This window comes from Cynocephalus volans, chromosome 3, assembly GCF_027409185.1.
Source record: "Cynocephalus volans isolate mCynVol1 chromosome 3, mCynVol1.pri, whole genome shotgun sequence".
Classification (NCBI taxonomy): domain Eukaryota; kingdom Metazoa; phylum Chordata; class Mammalia; order Dermoptera; family Cynocephalidae; genus Cynocephalus; species Cynocephalus volans.
Genome location: NC_084462.1, coordinates 182,080,047 through 182,086,605, shown reverse-complemented (window position 1 = coordinate 182,086,605; position 6,559 = coordinate 182,080,047). Strand labels below are relative to the sequence as shown.

The 6,559-nt window shown below is 48.4% G+C and overlaps 1 pseudogene; it reads left to right on the top strand.

Moving 5' to 3' along the window:
• The first annotated feature begins 661 nt into the window (after positions 1–661).
• On the top strand, positions 662–1,281 carry LOC134372814 (polyadenylate-binding protein 2-like; annotated as a pseudogene).
• Positions 1,282–6,559: the final 5,278 nt, after the last annotated feature.

Here is a 6,559-nt window from a genome sequence, read left to right as displayed (position 1 = left end):
GCTCACGTGAGACCACCCATGAAGTTGCTCTCCGAACCGGGCGCTCAGGATAAAACCTGGGGTGGCTGCCCCCAACTGCTCGGTCACAGGAAATGGCCCTTCTTCCCTTGCTGTTTCTTTTTGAGTATGTGGCAAACTAAAAAATTTCCCCACAGATGGTTAAGGAACCAAAATTGGGTGCTCTAACTTTGGTTTGGGGATTTTGCTTTCTGATGGGGCACCTCATTCTGCAACTCCAAATGCAGAAACTGCTGCCAGTGCCACTTCCAGGTCACCCCAGAAAGAGCATCATTAGTCCCAGGGCCTCCCCCTGCCTCCATCCCCTCTGGGGAAACGATTAGAACAGGCATGGGCCTCTCTGAAGTTTCCAGGGTAATCAGGAAGCAGGATGTGGAAGACCCTTCCATGCTTCCACTTGGGGAGATTTGATGTTTTTTGATTTCCAAAAGAAAACAAAAATTAGGATAGAAATAAGGAAAAATTCCCCCATTTTTCCAGAGCCTGGATTCCTTTTTTGTCTCCATTTTTAAGGACAAATAAGATTAATTTTGTTCCAGAATCCATCAAAAATAACATTCACCGTGTATCTTTGAAATATTCAATCATTCAGAGCTTGTCTTCAGTGCTCAACTTTAGTTCTCCCAGATCACTAAAGCTGAGGATGATGAACAACATTTGCAGCGAAATTGTAAGTGACTGTGACTCTGCTCCAAGTACCCCAGTTCCTGAGGAGCTGGAAGCAACCAAAGCTCGAGTTGGATGGAGGAAGAAGCTGAAGGAGCCACAGAACGAAGTGGAGTTGCTGATGAGTGTGAGTCCTCCAAGCAGTGCCAGCCCAGCAGTCATGTCCACTGAGAAGAAGAGGCTGATGGTCAGTCCATCTGTGCTGCCAATGTGGGCTACGGTGCACCAGCAGGAGAGCTGGAAACTCACTGCCATGGCTGTGGTTCAGTCAACTGTGTTACCATATTCTGTGACAAATTTAGTGGCCATCCGAAAAGATTTGCATATATAGAGTTCTCAAAGAGTCGGTGAGGACTTCCCTGGCCTTCGATGAGTCCCTGTTTCGTGGAAGACAAGTCAAGGTGATCCCAAAATGAACCTGCAGACCAGGCACCAAGACAGCAGGCTGGGGTTTAACCACAAGCCCTCCGCTACGGTGCCAGGACCACCAACTACAGCAGTTCCCACTGTCAATTCTACAGCGGTTTTCACAGCAGGCCCTGGGGTCGCGTGCACAGGGGCCGGGCTAGAGTCACTTCATGGTATTCCCCTTGCTAAAAAAGTCCGTATTAGGAGGAGAGAGAAAAAAAAAAAGAGGAAAGAAGGGAAAAAAAGAAGAATTAAAAAAAAACAGAAGATGACCTTAATGGAGAAAAAATATATTTTTTAAAAAAGATATACTGTGGAAGGCGGAACAATCCCATAACTTAACTGCTGAGGAAGGACCTGCTCTGGGGAGCAGGGCAGGGCCCAGGGAATGGGCCAGGGGCTGCCCATTCACTCTGGGGACTCGCCATGGACACGTTTCAACTGCGCAAGCTGCTCCCCACGTCTCCCTGCCCCACTTCACCCCTTGGGGACTGCTCTAGCGTGGGTGGGCACGGGAGGCTGGAGGGTTTTTTACCCAGGGCTCTGCAAGGACACCACACGGTTCTGCTTGTTACCTTCCCTCCACCTTCTCCCGGCCTTCCACAGTCCCCTCCTGCTGCTCCTGTCCTGCCAGGTGGTGTCTTCCGCCACCCACCCCTCCTTTCCAGCTCCCAGCCCCTCCAGATTGCCTGCTGATCTATTTCGTTTCCTTTTGCATTTTTTTTGTTTTGACCATCTTTCTTTGCAGGTTTCTGTAGCCAGAAAATCTCAATTCTGCTCCCAGTGGCTCCAGTGTAAATTCCCCTTCTCCCTGGGGAAATGCACTGTCTTGTTTTGGGGGCTTTGGGTGTTTTTTGTTTTTCAATTTTTTTGTTTTGTTTTGTTTTTTCTTTTGCCTTTTTCTTCTTTTTTATGTGGAAGGAATGGAAGGAAGAGGGAACAGGGAGGTGGATTTTGTTTATTGCTAAAAAGCTCATTTCCAGGGGATGGGAGGGTTTTTTGATTTTGTTTTGTTTTTTTGATATGTGTCATGAATAAAGTTGTTTTTGAAAAAAAAAAAAGAAATATTCATTCATTCATTCATTCACAACGTCCTCTAGGCAGTTGAAGAATGGGACCTATTCTGATCCTGTCCCATTTGTAAACTCCCAAATCTGCCCAGCTGGGTTGGGGGTGCTGACTGCAGCTGCTTCTCCTGCGAGCCCCCCAAATGACCTTTGCCAGCATCCTCCCCGACCCACTTTAACCTCGCACCACCCCAGCCTCATGACGCCCTGGTGTGGACTGTGAAGAAGGGCAGCCACAAACTCACTGAAATTGTTTTCAGAATTGTGTGTTGTGGGGTTTTGCTCCCTGGATTAGGGTCCAGGTGCCATTGGGTTATATCAAAAGACCTGACACCCTAAAAATGCAATAGAATCTCTGACATTTGCTCAGGAGAAAAAAAAAAAAAAAAAAAAAGAGCCTAAACACACAACTCCTAATGCCTTTCATAATTAGGTACCCATCGAAGCTGGGGTAATTTCAAAAGTGCTGGAATTTCCCCCAAGCCATTCCCTGCTACCCAATACCAGCCCCCATCACCCCTTACTCCCAACCACCATTCCCCGCTTCCCTTGACAGTTCTCCCCCAGGTTCCCACAATACCACCACAGTCCTCCTTTGTTTTCCCCACAACCCCCCAACTGTTCTCCACACACCCGGTGCTCTGCCACTCGTCACTTTCCCCCAACCACGCCCCCGCACCAATCTCAGCCTCCTGGGAGGCAGAGTGTGTCACCCTCCCCATGTCATCTGTCCTCCAGACTCAGCTGTTGAGTGAAGACTGAAGGAGGGCAGCCTTGGGGGTCTGGGAATGGCAGCCTTGGGGGTCTAGGATGGCAGCATCTCTAAGTGGCACCTTAACTCCCAAGAGCTCCAGCAGTTGGGGCACATCTCTCCTGGCCCTTGTGCACTCCCCTAGCCCTTGAAAGCTCTAGCTCCTCTTGCAGAGGCACACTCTCCAGGGTGGCGGCCTGCTCCCGCAGCTGGGGGATGCAGGCAGCAGTCTGAGAAGAAGCCCAGAGAAACTTCCACCCCTCTAGACAGCTCTCCAACAGAAAAGAAAGCCCTTTAACTGACCTCACCACCATCCCTCCCACTAGACATCCACACAGGCACCTGCTGTTCTGGAAGCTTCTCTCCTAGATACTCTAGTGGAAGGGAAGTTAGAGGGGCAGAATGTCTTGCTAGGGAAAGAGGAATTGTCTGGCTACAGACATGGGGGTCCTGGTGTGTAGGGGCTTTAGCTAACATTCATTAAGCTGCTGTGGGTCAGGCACTTTGAGAGTTTCCAGGGCCGGAAACAGAAATGAAACTAACAGGGCAGACAGACACACAAACACAGTTAACCCATGCACAGAGTGATCACAGAGGCCAGTGGTTTAAACACAGTGTCCAAAGTTCTCAGGAAGTCCCTCCTTTTTGTGTTCCTCATGATAATGGGGAGATGGGCAATGTCTAAGATCAGTGTACTGTCACTATCACTGCATGGCAAATTAGACCAAAACTTAGTGGCTTAAACAACAGCAATCATTTTATTATCTCTCAAGATTTCTGTGGATCAGGAATTCAGGAAAGATTTACCTGAGTACGGTCCCTCCTCCAGGTGCAGCCAGACAGCTGCTGAAGTCTGAACAGCATGGAGCTGGCCAAGCATCTCTCCACGTGGGTTAGTTTGAGCTTCCTCACAACATGGCTGCCTCGAGGCAGGCAGTCAGGCTGAAGGCTTCAAGAGTGGGTACTCCAGTCAACAAAGCAGAAGCTGTATCACTGTTGATAACTTACCATTGGACCTCACATAGGGTCAATTTTGCCATACCCTGTTGGTTACAAGCAAGTTACCAGCCTGCTCAGATTCAAGGGGAAGGGAAACAGACCTCATCTTTCATGGGAGGGATGTCAGGATCACAGTGTAGGATGTTAGCACACAGGATAGGAAATCCCATTGGACCATCCTTGGAAAATAAAATCTCCATAGTCAAGTTCCCTGGAAGCAGAGTCAGAACGGGGATTTGGAGGGATGAGGTTTGTTGGGGAGATGCTCTTCAATAAAAACGTGCAAGGGAGGGAAGAAAGCAGGCCAGGACAAGGGAGAAAGCTGAGCAAGGTTGTGGGCTCAGGTCCAGTCCAGCCCTGGGCCGATGCCTGTGGACTCAGGAACACAAACCATAACACAGATTGCAACCACCTTGGAGGAAGGGAACCTGTTACACCTCTTGCTGTGTAACAGAGATGCAAAAGAGATTACTCAAAGCAACGTGAATGCAATGAGAAGCCCAAAGGGACTGCACCTCGGCAGCTCCTTTGTTAGAAGGAAAAACTGGGTACAGCCCCGAGTCGATTTTTGCTTCAGTTTTTACTGTAAAGACAAGGAAATTACAGAAAAAGAACAGACGGTTAATCAATCATCAGAAGAACATAAATAAATTGGCTATGTAATAATCTTCATCCAAGCATGTATGGTTCAAAATAGTTTAAGCAGTATACCATCAAAAGAGTCATAAATTTAAGCTACGTGACATGCAAAAGAAACAATAAGACAATCATTAAAGTGCCTGACTTCTTGAGAAACTCAAAGAAACAGCTTAAAGCAAAATGTGGAACAACCCCCAGTACTAACTAATCTAGCAGAATGTCCTTGGAAATCTTAACTCACATATTTTCCCGTCATTTAAGTTTTGTTGTATTAAGGGTTATTGCCCTCAGAACAATCCCTGTTTTGCATCAGTTCTCTTGTTCACATTAAAGGCTTTAGACCTGTGTGTTTCCTTCTTACAAAATCTTCCAATGAACACATTATATTAACAATCAGTGTATACAATCCCTTACCTAAACCGTGATTAGAATTGATTTGGTGGGGGCCAGCCCCGTGGCGCACTCGGGAGAGTGCAGCGCTTGGGAGCGTAGCAGTGCTCCAGCCGTGGGTTCGGATCCTATATAGGAATGGCCGGTGGGCTCACTGGCTGAGCGCGGTGTGGGCGACACCACGCCAAGGGTTGCGATCCCCTTACCGGTCACAAAAAGACAAAAAAAAAAAAAAAGAATTGATTTGGTGGGCTCTTGCTCCCTAACTGTAGGCTCTTGCCTCCTAACTGAGGACTTTTGTCCCATACATGCATTACCTAAAAACACTATCTAATAATTAAATAGGAATCAAGATTTCTAACCCTTTATAGGGACCAGTCTCTTGTACCTCAATGCAGTCAGCCATTGGCTATGAACACCCCCCACCCCGGCAGAGAGGAACTGTGTGTCTGGGGTGCGTGGCTCCTATCAGCTGAGGCCAGAGCTCACAGCAGCTGGGGAACGGGTGCACCAGTCCCATAAATGTGGTTAGCAGGGCTCTGTGGTAGACTGCAGGATGGCCACAGCTTCTTCCTATCTCTGCCTCCATGCTCATTTGCATGTGACTTTGTTACTCCTTCCATCAGGAAGAGCCTATCCCTACTCCTTAAATCTGGGCCTGGCCATGAGATTCTCCTTGGCCAGTGGCACAGTAGCAAACAAGACGCACACAGAGGCTTGAACAGGCTTGTGAGTTTACTCTCTCTTGTGGCACTTGGTACCCTGAGACCATGGGAATGAGCCCAAGCCACGCTCCAGAGGAGTCACACGGAAGAGATGCCAGGACTTCCAGCCATAGCCTTCATTTGCCGAGAATGTGCGTCCAGCCATCCTGAGCCATCCAACCCCAGCCGCAGCGCATGAGTGAGCCCAGCCAAACCAGCAGCCACCCATCTGAGCCCTGCCCAACTGCCAACTCACAGAATCAAAGGCCCATACGTGACTTTTATTTTAAGTCACTTTATGGGTCATTTATTACATGACAAAACGAACTAATACAGGCACCAATAATGCCCGCTACAGAAATCAGGCTCCAAAGGCCTGCTAACCCTCTATAATTGGATGCATGGAGAAAAAGAGGACTCCTGCCTGGGCCTGGTCTTGGCCCTCTGACCCTCTGACCCTTTGACATGCTCCTCCAGACGACCTGCAGAGCTGTCAGCTGAGACTGTTCCCTGCACAGCCAGAGGCCTCACTCCCATAAGTGAGGTCTGTGGGCTAATTAGAGGCTCTGAGGCTCCTGAGGATTCTGGAGGCAAATGGAAACCAGCCCTTGAGGAATTCCCAGAGCAGCCCCACAACTCCACTTTTGCCCTTGGGGCTCTGACCCTCCCTGGGGCCCCAGACTTTGAGTCTGGGTAAAAGCCAAGGTCACCAGGTCATCTCTGTGATTGCCACTGCTACAAATTAGAGCCAGGGAGCTCTGTCAGCTGGTTTGGGAAATGTCAAGCTGCCCCTTGCAAAACATTTTTTGGGTCTCTTGAATAAAGATTTCAATATTAAACATTAAAATTTTGCTATGATTAAATTCTCACCGGGCATAGAGAAAGAGCTTTAACTACATTTCAATGTAGCATTTAAA